The sequence below is a fragment of the Gnatocerus cornutus genome, unplaced genomic scaffold (genome assembly GCF_029298725.1).
Source record: "Gnatocerus cornutus isolate USDA-ARS CGAHR unplaced genomic scaffold, icGnaCorn1.1 ctg00000074.1, whole genome shotgun sequence".
Lineage (NCBI taxonomy): Eukaryota > Metazoa > Arthropoda > Insecta > Coleoptera > Tenebrionidae > Gnatocerus > Gnatocerus cornutus.
Window position 1 is genome coordinate 642,286 of NW_028275418.1, and position 14,273 is coordinate 656,558.

Here is a 14,273-nt window from a genome sequence, read left to right on the forward strand (position 1 = left end):
TTAGTAAAAAGTCATGATTTTGTAGATTCCGTGCTCTTCTTTGCGAATTCAAGCCAGAAAACAACCAGAATCGGCGAGAAATCGTCGTTTTGCATCGAAATATGCGGTTTTCTGTAAGAATTTTGATGATTTCGTGCAGAATTCTGCTGTTTTCTTGCAATTCAGCCGTTGAATCTTGGTAAAAAGTCATGATTTTGTAGATTTCGTGCCCTTCTTTGCGAATTCAAGCCAGAAAACAACGAAAATCGGCGAGAAATCGTTGTTTTGCATCGAAATATGCGGTTTTCTGTAAGAATTTTGATGATTTCGTGCAGAATTCTGCTGTTTTCTTGCAATTCAGCCGTTGAATCTTGGTAAAAAGTCATGATTTTGTAGATTTCGTGCTCTTCTTTGCGAATTCAAGATAGAAAACAACGAAAATCAGCGAGAAATCGTCGTTTTGCATCGAAATATGCGGTTTTCTCTAAGAATTTTGATGATTTCGTGCAGAATTCTGCTGTTTTCTTGCAATTCAGCCGTTGAATCTTGGTAAAAAGTGATGATTTTGTAGATTTCGTGCTCTTCTTTGCGAATTCAAGCCAGAAAACAACGAAAATCGGCGAGAAATCGTCGTTTTGCATCGAAATATGCGGTTTTCTCTAAGAATTTTGATGATTTCGTGCAGAATTCTGCTGTTTTCTTGCAATTCAGCTGTTGAATCTTGGTAAAAAGTCATGATTTTGTAGATTTCGTGCTCTTCTTTGCGAATTCAAGCCAGAAAACAACGAAAATCGGCGAGAAATCGTCGTTTTGCATCGAAATATGCGGTTTTCTGTAAGAATTTTGATGATTTCGTGCAGAATTCTGCTGTATTCTTGCAATTCAGCCGTTGAATCTTGGTAAAAAGTCATGATTTTGTAGATTCCGTGCTCTTCTTTGCGAATTCAAGATAGAAAACAACGAAAATCAGCGAGAAATCGTCGTTTTTCATCGAAATATGCGGTTTTCTCAAAGAATTTTGATGATTTCGTGCAGAATTCTGCTGTTTTCTTGCAATTCAGCCGTTGAATCTTGGTAAAAAGTCATGATTTTGTAGATTTCGTGCTCTTCTTTGCAAATTCATGCCAGAAAACAACGAAAATCATCGAGAAATCGTCGTTTTGCATCGAAATATGCGGTTTTCTGTAAGAATTTTGATGATTTCGTGCAGAATTCTGCTGTTTTCTTGCAATTCAGCCGTTGAATCTTGGTGAAAAGTCATGATTTTGTAAATTTCGTGCTCTTCTTTGCGAATTCAAGCCAGAAAACAACGAAAATCGGCGAGAAATCGTCGTTTTGCATCGAAAAATGCGGTTTTCTGTAAGAATTTTGATGATTTCGTGCAGAATTCTGCTGTTTTCTTGCAATTCAGCCGTTGAATCTTGGTAAAAAGTCATGATTTTGTAGATTCCGTGCTCTTCTTTGCGAATTCAAGATAGAAAACAACGAAAATCAGCGAGAAATCGTCGTTTTGCATCGAAATATGCGGTTTTCTCTAAGAATTTTGATGATTTCGTGCAGAATTCTGCTGTTTTCTTGCAATTCAGCCGTTGAATCTTGGTAAAAAGTCATGATTTTGTAGATTTCGTGCTCTTCTTTGCGAATTCAAGCCAGAAAACAACGAAAATCGGCGAAAAATCGTTGTTTTGCATCGAAATATGCGGTTTTCTGTAAGAATTTTGATGATTTCGTGCAGAATTCTGCTGTTTTCTTGCAATTCAGCCGTTGAATCTTGGTAAAAAGTCATGATTTTGTAGATTTCGTGCTCTTCTTTGCGAATTCAAGCCAGAAAACAACGAAAATCGGCGAGAAATCGTCGTTTTGCATCGAAAAATGCGGTTTTCTGTAAGAATTTTCATGATTTCGTGCAGAATTCTGCTGTTTTCTCGCAATTCAGCCGTTGAATCTTGGTAAAAAGTCATGATTTTGTAGATTTCGTGCTGTTCTTTGCGAATTCAAGCCAGAAAACAACGAAAATCGACGAGAAAACGTCGTTTTGCATCGAAAAATGCGGTTTTCTGTAAGAATTTTGATGATTTCGTGCAGAATTCTGCTGTTTTCTTGCACTTCAGCCGTTGAAACTTGGTAAAAAGTCGTCATTTTGTAGATTTCGTGCTCTTCTTTGCGAATTCAAGATAAAAAACAACGAAAATCAGCGAGAAATCGTCGTTTTGCATCGAAATATGCGGTTTTCTCTAAGAATTTTGGTGACTTCGTGCAGAAATCTGCTGTTTTCTTGCAATTCAGCCGTTGAATCTTGGTAAAAAGTCATGATTTTGTAGATTTCGTGCTCTTCTTTGCGAATTCATGCCAGAAAACAACGAAAATCGGCGAGAAATCGTCGTTTTGCTTCGAAATATGCGGTTTTCTGTAAGAATTTTGATGATTTCGTGCAAAATTCTGCTGTTTTCTTGCAATTCAGCCGTTGAATCTTGGTAAAAAGTCATGATTTTGTAGATTTCGTGCTCTTCTTTGCGAATTCAAGCCAGAAAACAACGAAAATCGGCGAGAAATCGTCGTTTTGCATCGGAATATGCGGTTTTCTGTAAGAATTTTGATGATTTCGTGCAGAATTCTGCTGTTTTCTTGCAATTCAGCCGTTGAATCTAGGTAAAAAGTCATGATTTTGTAGATCTCGTGCTCTTCTTGGCGAATTCAAGATAGAAAACAACGAAAATCAGCGAGAAATCGTTGTTTTGCCTCGAAATATGCAGTTTTCTCTAAGAATTTTGATGATTTCGTGCAGAATTCTGCGGTTTTCTTGCAATTCAGCCGTTGAATCTTGGTAAAAAGTCATGATTTTGTAGATTTCGTGCTCTTCTTTGCGAATTCAAGCCAGAAAACAACGAAAATCGGCGAGAAATCGTCGATTTGCATCGAAATATGCGGTTTTCTTTAAGAATTTTGATGATTTCGTGCAGAATTCTGCTGTTTTCTTGCAATTCAGCCGTTGAATCTTGGTAAAAAGTCATGATTTTGTAGATTTCGTGCTCTTCTTTGCGAATTCAAGCCAGAAAACAACGAAAATCGGCAAGAAATAATCGTTTTGCATCGAAATATGCGGTTTTCTGTAAGAATTTTGATGATTTCGCGCAGAATTCTGCTGTTTTCTTGCAATTCAGCCGTTGAATCTTGGTAAAAAGTCATGATTTTGTAGATTTCGTGCTCTTCTTTGCGAATTCAAGCCAGAAAACCACGAAAATCGGCGAGAAATCGTCGTTTTGCATCGAAATATGCGGTTTTCTCTAAGAATTTTGATGATTTCGTGCAGAATTCTGCTGTTTTCTTGCAATTCAGCCGTTGAATCTTGGTAAAAAGTGATGATTTTGTAGATTTCGTGCTCTTCTTTGCGAATTCAAGCCAGAAAACAACGAAAATCGGCGAGAAATCGTCGTTTTGCATCGAAATATGCGGTTTTCTCTAAGAATTTTGACGATTTTGTGCAGAATTCTGCTGTTTTCTTGCAATTCAGCCGTTGAATCTTGGTAAAAAGTCATGATTTTGTAGATTTCGTGCTCTTCTTTGCGAATTCAAGATAGAAAACAACGAAAATCGGCGAGAAATCGTCGTTTTGCATCGAAATATGCGGTTTTCTGTAAAAATTTTGATGATTTCGTGCAAAATTCTGCTGTTTTCTTGCAATTCAGCCGTTGAATCTTGGTAAAAAGTCATGATTTTGTAGATTTCGTGCTATTCTTTGCGAATTCAAGCCAGAAAACAACGAAAATCGGCGAGAAATCGTCGTTTTGCATCGAAATATGCGGTTTTCTGTAAGAATATTGATGATTTCGTGCAGAATTCTGCTGTTTTCTTGCAATTCAGCCGTTGAATCTAGGTAAAAAGTCATGATTTTGTAGATTTCGTGCTCTTCTTGGCGAATTCAAGATAGAAAACAACGAAAATCGGGGAGAAATCGTTGTTTTGCATCGAAATATGAAGTTTTCTCTAAGAATTTTGATGATTTCGTGCAGAATTCTGCTGTTTTCTTGCAATTCAGCCGTTGAATCTTGGTAAAAAGTCATGGTTTTGTAGATTTCGTGCTCTTCTTTGCGAATTCAAGCCAGAAAACAACGAAAATCGGCGAGAAATCGTCGTTTTGCATCGAAATATGCGGTTTTCTGTAAGAATTTTGATGATTTCGTGCAGAATTCTGCTGTTTTCTTGCAATTCAGCCGTAGAGTCTTGGTAAAAAGTGATGATTTTGTAGATTTCGTGCTCTTCTTTGCGAATTCAAGCCAGAAAACAACGAAAATCGGCGAGAAATCGTTGTTTTGCATCGAAATATGCGGTTTTCTGTAAGAATTTTGATGATTTCGTGCAGAATTCTGCTGTTTCCTTGCAATTCAGCCGTTGAATCTTGGTAAAAAGTCATGATTTTGTAGATTCCGTGCTCTTCTTTGCGAATTCAAGATAGAAAACAACGAAAATCAGCGAGAAATCGTCGTTTTGCATCGAAATATGCGGTTTTCTCTAAGAATTTTGATGATTTCGTGCAGAATTCTGCTGTTTTCTTGCAATTCAGCCGTTGAATCTTGGTAAAAAGTGATGATTTTGTAAATTTCGTGCTCTTCTTTGCGAATTCAAGCCAGAAAACAACGAAAATCGGCGAGAAATCGTCGTTTTGCATCGAAATATGCGGTTTTCTCTAAGAATTTTGATGATTTCGTGCAGAATTCTGCTGTTTTCTTGCAATTCAGCCGTTGAATCTTGGTAAAAAGTCATGATTTTGTAGATTTCGTGCTCTTATTTGCGAATTCAAGCCAGAAAACAACGAAAATCGGCGAGAAATCGTCGTTTTGCATCGAAATATGCGGTTTTCTCTAAGAATTTTGATAATTTCGTGCAGAATTCTGCTGTTTTCTTGCAATTCAGCCGTTGAATCTTGGTAAAAAGTCATGATTTTGTAGATTTCGTGCTCTTCTTTGCGAATTCAAGCCAGAAAACAACGAAAATCGGCGAGAAATCGTCGTTTTGCATCGAAATATGCGGTTTTCTGTAAAAATTTTGATGATTTCGTGCAGAATTCTGCTGTTTTCTTGCAATTCAGCCGTTGAATCTAGGTAAAAAGTCATGATTTTGTAGATTTCGTGCTCTTCTTGGCGAATTCAAGATAGAAAACAACGAAAATCGGCGAGAAATCGTTGTTTTGCATCGAAATATGCGGTTTTCTGTAAAAATTTTGACGATTTCGTACAGAATTCTGCTGTTTTCTTGCAATTCAGCCGTTGAATCTAGGTAAAAAGTCATGATTTTGTAGATTTCGTGCTCTTCTTGACGAATTCAATTTAGAAAACAACGAAAATCGGCGAGAAATCGTTGTTTTGCATCGAAATATGCAGTTTTCTCTAAGAATTTTGATGATTTCGTGCAGAATTCTGCTGTTTTCTTGCAATTCAGCGGTTGAATCTTGGTAAAAAGTCATGATTTTGTAGATTTCGTGCTCTTCTTTGCGAATTCAAGCCAGAAAACAACGAAAGTCGGCGAGAAATCGTCGTTTTGCATCGAAATATGCGGTTTTCTGTAAGAATTTTGATGATTTCGTGCAGAATTCTGCTGTTTTCTTGCAATTCAGCCGTGGAATCTTAGTAAAAAGTGATGATTTTGTAGATTTCGTGCTTTTCTTTGCGAATTCAAGCCAGAAAACAACGAAAATCGGCGAAAAATCGTTGTTTTGCATCGAAATATGCGGTTTTCTGTAAGAATTTTGATGATTTCGTGCAGAATTCTGCTGTTTTCTTGCAATTCAGCCGTTGAATCTAGGTAAAAAGTCATGATTTTGTAGATTTCGTGCTCTTCTTGGCGAATTCAAGATAGAAAACAACGAAAATCGGCGAGAAATCGTTGTTTTGCATCGAAATATGCGGTTTTCTGTAAGAATTTTGATGATGTCGTGCAGAATTCTGCTGTTTTCTTGCAATTCAGCCGTTGAATTTTGGTAAAAAGTCATGATTTTGTAGATTTCGTGCTCTTCTTTGCGAATTCAAGCCAGAAAACAACGAAAATCGGCGAGAAATCGTCGTTTTGCATCGAAAAATGCGGTTTTCTGTAAGAATTTTCATGATTTCGTGCAGAATTCTGCTGTTTTCTCGCAATTCAGCCGTTGAATCTTGGTAAAAAGTCATGATTTTGTAGATTTCGTGCTCTTCTTAGCGAATTCAGGTCAGAAAACCACGAAAATCGGCGAGAAATCGTCGTTTTGCATCGAAATATGCGGTTTTCTCTAAGAATTTTGTGGATTTCGTGCAGAATTCTGCTGTTTTCTTGCAATTCAGATGTTGAATCTTGGTAAAAAGTCATGATTTTGTAGATTTTGTGCTCTTCTTTGCGAATTCAAGCCAGAAAACAACGAAAATCGGCGAGAAATCGTCGTTTTGCATCGAAAAATGCGGTTTTCTGTAAGAATTTTGATGATTTCGTGCAGAATTCTGCTGTTTTCTTGCAATTCAGCCGTTGAATCTAGGTAGAAAGTCATGATTTGTAGATTTCGTGCTCTTCTTAGCGAATTCAAGCCAGAAAACCACGAAAATCGGCGAGAAATCGTCGTTTTGCATCGAAATATGCGGTTTTCTCTAAGAATTTTGTGGATTTCGTGCAGAATTCTGCTGTTTTCTTGCAATTCAGATGTTGAATCTTGGTAAAAAGTCATGATTTTGTAGATTTTGTGCTCTTCTTTGCGAATTCAAGCCAGAAAACAACGAAAATCGGCGAGAAATCGTCGTTTTGAATCGAAATATGCGGTTTTCTGTAAGAATTTTGATGATTTCGTGCAGAATTCTGCTGTTTTCTTAAAATTCAGCCGTTGAATCTAGGTAAAAAGTCATGATTTGTAGATTTCGTGCTCTTCTTTGCGAATTCAAGCCAGAAAACAACGAAAATCGGCGAGAAATCGTCGTTTTGCATCGAAAAATGCGGTTTTCTGTAAGAATTTTCATGATTTCGTGCAGAATTCTGCTGTTTTCTCGCAATTCAGCCGTTGAATCTTGGTAAAAAGTCATGATTTTGTAGATTTCGTGCTCTTCTTTGCGAATTCAAGCCAGAAAACCACGACAATCGGCGAGAAATCGTCGTTTTGCATCGAAATATGCGGTTTTCTCTGAGAATTTTGTGGATTTCGTGCAGAATTCTGCTGTTTTCTTGCAATTCAGATGTTGAATCTTGGTAAAAAGTCATGATTTTGTAGATTTCGTGCTCTTCTTTGCGAATTCAAGCCAGAAAACAACGAAAATCGGCGAGACATCGTCGTTTTGCATCGAAATATGCGGTTTTCTGTAAGAATTTTGATGATTTCGTGCAGAATTCTGCTGTTTTCTTGCAATTCAGCTGTTGAATCTAGGTAAAAAGTTATGATTTTTTAGATTTCGTGCTCTTCTTGGCGAATTCAAGACAGAAAACAACGAAAATTGGCGAGAAATCGTTGTTTTGCATCGAAATGTGCAGTTTTCTCTAAGAATTTTGATGATTTCGTGCAGAATTCTGCTGTTTTCTTGCAATTCAGCCGTTGAATCTTGGTAAAAAGTCATGATTTTGTAGATTCCGTGCTCTTCTTTGCGAATTCAAGATAGAAAACAACGAAAATCAGCGAGAAATCGTCGTTTTGCATCGAAATATGCGGTTTTCTCTAAGAATTTTGATGATTTCGTGCAGGATTCTGCTGTTTTCTTGCAATTCAGCCGTTGAATCTTGGTAAAAAGTGATGATTTTGTAGATTTCGTGCTCTTCTTTGCGAATTCAAGCCAGAAAACATCGAAATTCGGCGAGAAATCGTCGTTTTGCATCGAAATATGCGGTTTTCTCTAAGAATTTTGAAGATTTCGTGCAGAATTCTGCTGTTTTCTTGCAAGTCAGCCGTTGAATCTTGGTAAAAAGTGAAGATTTTGTAGATTTCGTGCACTTCTTTGCGAATTCAAGCCAGAAAACAACGAAAATCGGCGAGAAATCGTCGTTTTGCATCGAAATATGCGGTTTTCTCTAAGAATTTTGACGATTTCGTGCAGAATTCTGCTGTTTTCTTGCAATTCAGCCGTTGAATCTTTGGTAAAAAGTCATGATTTTGTTGATTTCGTGCTCTTCTTGGTGAATTCAAGATAGAAAACGAAAATCGGCGAGAAATCGTTGTTTTGCATCGAAATATGCAGTTTTCTCTAAGAATTTTGATGATTTCGTGCAGAATTCTGCTGATTTCTTGCAATTCAGCCGTTGAATCTTGGTAAAAAGTCATGATTTTGTAGATTTCGTGCTCTTCTTTGCAAATTCATGCCAGAAAACAACGAAAATCGGCGAGAAATCGTCGTTTTGCATCGAAATATGCGGTTTTCTGTAAGAATTTTGATGATTTCGTGGAGAATTCTGCTGTTTTCCTGCAATTCAGCCGTTGAATCTAGGTAAAAAGTCATGATTTTGTAGATTTCGTGCTCTTCTTGGCAAATTCAAGATAGAAAACAACGAAAATCGGCGAGAAATCGTTGTTTTGCATCGAAATATGCGGTTTTCTGTAAGAATTTTGATGATTTCGTGCAGAATTCTGCTGTTTTCTTGCAATTCAGCCGTTGAATCTTGGTAAAAAGTGATGATTTTGTAGATTTCGTGCTCTTCTTTGCGAATTCAAGCCAGAAAACAACGAAAATCGGCGAGAAATCGTCGTTTTGCATCGAAATATGCGGTTTTCTCTAAGTATTTTGACGATTTCGTGCAGAAATCTGCTGTTTTCTTGCAATTCAGCCGTTGAATCTTGGTAAAAAGTCATGATTTTGTAGATTTCGTGCTCTTCTTTGCGAATTCAAGCCAGAAAACAACGAAAATCGGCGAAAAATCGTCGTTTTGCATCGAAATATGCGGTTTTCTCTAAGAATTTTGATGATTTCGTGCAGAATTCTGCTGTTTTCTTGCAATTCAGCGTTGAATCTTGGTAAAAAGTCATGATTTTGTAGATTTCGTGCTCTTCTTTGCAAATTCATGCCAGAAAACAACGAAGATCGGCGAGAAATCGTCGTTTTGCATCGAAATATGCGGTTATCTGTAAGAATTTTGATGATTTCGTGCAGAATTCTGCTGTTTTCTTGCAATTCAGCCATGAATCTTGGTAAAAAGAATGATTTTGTAGATTTCGTGCTCTTCTTTGCGAATTCAAGCCAGAAAACAACGAAAATCGGCGAGAAATCGTCGTTTTGCATCGAAATATCCGGTTTTCTGTAAGAATTTTGATGATTTCGTGCAGAATTCTGCTGTTTTCTTGCAATTCAGCCGTTGAATCTAGGTAAAAAGTCATGATTTTGTAGATTTCGTGCTCTTCTTGGCGAATTCAAGATAGAAAACAACGAAAATCGGCGAGAAATCGTTGTTTTGCATCGAAATATGCGGTTTTCTGTAAGAATTTTGATGATTTCGTGCAGAATTCTGCTGTTTTCTTGCAATTCAGCCGTTGAATCCATGTAAAAAGTCATGATTTTTTAGATTTCGTGCTCTTCTTGGCGAATTCAAGATAGAAAACAACGAAAATCGGCGAGAAATCGTTGTTTTGCATCGAAATATGCAGTTTTCTCTAAGAATTTTGATGATTTCGTGCAGAATTCTGATGTTTTCTTGCAATTCAGCCGTTGAATCTTGGTAAAAAGTCATGACTTTGTAGATTTCGTGCTCTTCTTTGCGAATTCAAGCCAGAAAACAACGAAAATCAGCGAAAAATCGTCGTTTTGCATCGAAATATGCGGTTTTCTGTAAGAATTTTGATGATTTCGTGGAGAATTCTGCTGTTTTCCTGCAATTCAGCCGTTGAATCTAGGTAAAAAGTTATGATTTTGTAGATTTCGTGCTCTTCTTGGCGAATTCAAGATAGAAAACAACGAAAATCGGCGAAAAATCGTCGTTTTGCATCGAAATATGCGGTTTTCTCTAAGAATTTTGATGATTTCGTGCAGAATTCTGCTGTTTTCTTGCAATTCAGCGTTGAATCTTGGTAAAAAGTCATGATTTTGTAGATTTCGTGCTCTTCTTTGCAAATTCATGCCAGAAAACAACGAAGATCGGCGAGAAATCGTCGTTTTGCATCGAAATATGCGGTTATCTGTAAGAATTTTGATGATTTCGTGCAGAATTCTGCTGTTTTCTTGCAATTCAGCCATGAATCTTGGTAAAAAGAATGATTTTGTAGATTTCGTGCTCTTCTTTGCGAATTCAAGCCAGAAAACAACGAAAATCGGCGAGAAATCGTCGTTTTGCATCGAAATATCCGGTTTTCTGTAAGAATTTTGATGATTTCGTGCAGAATTCTGCTGTTTTCTTGCAATTCAGCCGTTGAATCTAGGTAAAAAGTCATGATTTTGTAGATTTCGTGCTCTTCTTGGCGAATTCAAGATAGAAAACAACGAAAATCGGCGAGAAATCGTTGTTTTGCATCGAAATATGCGGTTTTCTGTAAGAATTTTGATGATTTCGTGCAGAATTCTGCTGTTTTCTTGCAATTCAGCCGTTGAATCCATGTAAAAAGTCATGATTTTTTAGATTTCGTGCTCTTCTTGGCGAATTCAAGATAGAAAACAACGAAAATCGGCGAGAAATCGTTGTTTTGCATCGAAATATGCAGTTTTCTCTAAGAATTTTGATGATTTCGTGCAGAATTCTGATGTTTTCTTGCAATTCAGCCGTTGAATCTTGGTAAAAAGTCATGACTTTGTAGATTTCGTGCTCTTCTTTGCGAATTCAAGCCAGAAAACAACGAAAATCAGCGAAAAATCGTCGTTTTGCATCGAAATATGCGGTTTTCTGTAAGAATTTTGATGATTTCGTGGAGAATTCTGCTGTTTTCCTGCAATTCAGCCGTTGAATCTAGGTAAAAAGTTATGATTTTGTAGATTTCGTGCTCTTCTTGGCGAATTCAAGATAGAAAACAACGAAAATCGGCGAAAAATCGTCGTTTTGCATCGAAATATGCGGTTTTCTCTAAGAATTTTGATGATTTCGTGCAGAATTCTGCTGTTTTCTTGCAATTCAGCGTTGAATCTTGGTAAAAAGTCATGATTTTGTAGATTTCGTGCTCTTCTTTGCAAATTCATGCCAGAAAACAACGAAGATCGGCGAGAAATCGTCGTTTTGCATCGAAATATGCGGTTATCTGTAAGAATTTTGATGATTTCGTGCAGAATTCTGCTGTTTTCTTGCAATTCAGCCATGAATCTTGGTAAAAAGAATGATTTTGTAGATTTCGTGCTCTTCTTTGCGAATTCAAGCCAGAAAACAACGAAAATCGGCGAGAAATCGTCGTTTTGCATCGAAATATCCGGTTTTCTGTAAGAATTTTGATGATTTCGTGCAGAATTCTGCTGTTTTCTTGCAATTCAGCCGTTGAATCTAGGTAAAAAGTCATGATTTTGTAGATTTCGTGCTCTTCTTGGCGAATTCAAGATAGAAAACAACGAAAATCGGCGAGAAATCGTTGTTTTGCATCGAAATATGCGGTTTTCTGTAAGAATTTTGATGATTTCGTGCAGAATTCTGCTGTTTTCTTGCAATTCAGCCGTTGAATCCATGTAAAAAGTCATGATTTTTTAGATTTCGTGCTCTTCTTGGCGAATTCAAGATAGAAAACAACGAAAATCGGCGAGAAATCGTTGTTTTGCATCGAAATATGCAGTTTTCTCTAAGAATTTTGATGATTTCGTGCAGAATTCTGATGTTTTCTTGCAATTCAGCCGTTGAATCTTGGTAAAAAGTCATGACTTTGTAGATTTCGTGCTCTTCTTTGCGAATTCAAGCCAGAAAACAACGAAAATCAGCGAAAAATCGTCGTTTTGCATCGAAATATGCGGTTTTCTGTAAGAATTTTGATGATTTCGTGGAGAATTCTGCTGTTTTCCTGCAATTCAGCCGTTGAATCTAGGTAAAAAGTTATGATTTTGTAGATTTCGTGCTCTTCTTGGCGAATTCAAGATAGAAAACAACGAAAATCGGCGAAAAATCGTCGTTTTGCATCGAAATATGCGGTTTTCTCTAAGAATTTTGATGATTTCGTGCAGAATTCTGCTGTTTTCTTGCAATTCAGCGTTGAATCTTGGTAAAAAGTCATGATTTTGTAGATTTCGTGCTCTTCTTTGCAAATTCATGCCAGAAAACAACGAAGATCGGCGAGAAATCGTCGTTTTGCATCGAAATATGCGGTTATCTGTAAGAATTTTGATGATTTCGTGCAGAATTCTGCTGTTTTCTTGCAATTCAGCCATGAATCTTGGTAAAAAGAATGATTTTGTAGATTTCGTGCTCTTCTTTGCGAATTCAAGCCAGAAAACAACGAAAATCGGCGAGAAATCGTCGTTTTGCATCGAAATATCCGGTTTTCTGTAAGAATTTTGATGATTTCGTGCAGAATTCTGCTGTTTTCTTGCAATTCAGCCGTTGAATCTAGGTAAAAAGTCATGATTTTGTAGATTTCGTGCTCTTCTTGGCGAATTCAAGATAGAAAACAACGAAAATCGGCGAGAAATCGTTGTTTTGCATCGAAATATGCGGTTTTCTGTAAGAATTTTGATGATTTCGTGCAGAATTCTGCTGTTTTCTTGCAATTCAGCCGTTGAATCCATGTAAAAAGTCATGATTTTTTAGATTTCGTGCTCTTCTTGGCGAATTCAAGATAGAAAACAACGAAAATCGGCGAGAAATCGTTGTTTTGCATCGAAATATGCAGTTTTCTCTAAGAATTTTGATGATTTCGTGCAGAATTCTGATGTTTTCTTGCAATTCAGCCGTTGAATCTTGGTAAAAAGTCATGACTTTGTAGATTTCGTGCTCTTCTTTGCGAATTCAAGCCAGAAAACAACGAAAATCAGCGAAAAATCGTCGTTTTGCATCGAAATATGCGGTTTTCTGTAAGAATTTTGATGATTTCGTGGAGAATTCTGCTGTTTTCCTGCAATTCAGCCGTTGAATCTAGGTAAAAAGTTATGATTTTGTAGATTTCGTGCTCTTCTTGGCGAATTCAAGATAGAAAACAACGAAAATCGGCGAAAAATCGTCGTTTTGCATCGAAATATGCGGTTTTCTCTAAGAATTTTGATGATTTCGTGCAGAATTCTGCTGTTTTCTTGCAATTCAGCGTTGAATCTTGGTAAAAAGTCATGATTTTGTAGATTTCGTGCTCTTCTTTGCAAATTCATGCCAGAAAACAACGAAGATCGGCGAGAAATCGTCGTTTTGCATCGAAATATGCGGTTATCTGTAAGAATTTTGATGATTTCGTGCAGAATTCTGCTGTTTTCTTGCAATTCAGCCATGAATCTTGGTAAAAAGAATGATTTTGTAGATTTCGTGCTCTTCTTTGCGAATTCAAGCCAGAAAACAACGAAAATCGGCGAGAAATCGTCGTTTTGCATCGAAATATCCGGTTTTCTGTAAGAATTTTGATGATTTCGTGCAGAATTCTGCTGTTTTCTTGCAATTCAGCCGTTGAATCTAGGTAAAAAGTCATGATTTTGTAGATTTCGTGCTCTTCTTGGCGAATTCAAGATAGAAAACAACGAAAATCGGCGAGAAATCGTTGTTTTGCATCGAAATATGCGGTTTTCTGTAAGAATTTTGATGATTTCGTGCAGAATTCTGCTGTTTTCTTGCAATTCAGCCGTTGAATCCATGTAAAAAGTCATGATTTTTTAGATTTCGTGCTCTTCTTGGCGAATTCAAGATAGAAAACAACGAAAATCGGCGAGAAATCGTTGTTTTGCATCGAAATATGCAGTTTTCTCTAAGAATTTTGATGATTTCGTGCAGAATTCTGATGTTTTCTTGCAATTCAGCCGTTGAATCTTGGTAAAAAGTCATGACTTTGTAGATTTCGTGCTCTTCTTTGCGAATTCAAGCCAGAAAACAACGAAAATCAGCGAAAAATCGTCGTTTTGCATCGAAATATGCGGTTTTCTGTAAGAATTTTGATGATTTCGTGGAGAATTCTGCTGTTTTCCTGCAATTCAGCCGTTGAATCTAGGTAAAAAGTTATGATTTTGTAGATTTCGTGCTCTTCTTGGCGAATTCAAGATAGAAAACAACGAAAATCGGCGAGAAATCGTTGTTTTGCATCGAAATATGCGGTTTTCTGTAAGAATTTTGATGATTTCGTGCAGAATTCTGCTGTTTTCTTGCAATTCAGCCGTTGAATCTAGGTAAAAAGTCATGATTTTGTAGATTTCGTGCTCTTTTTGGCGAATTCAAGATAGAAAACAACGAAAATCGGCGAGAAATCGTTGTTTTGCATCGAAATATGCAGTTTTCTCTAA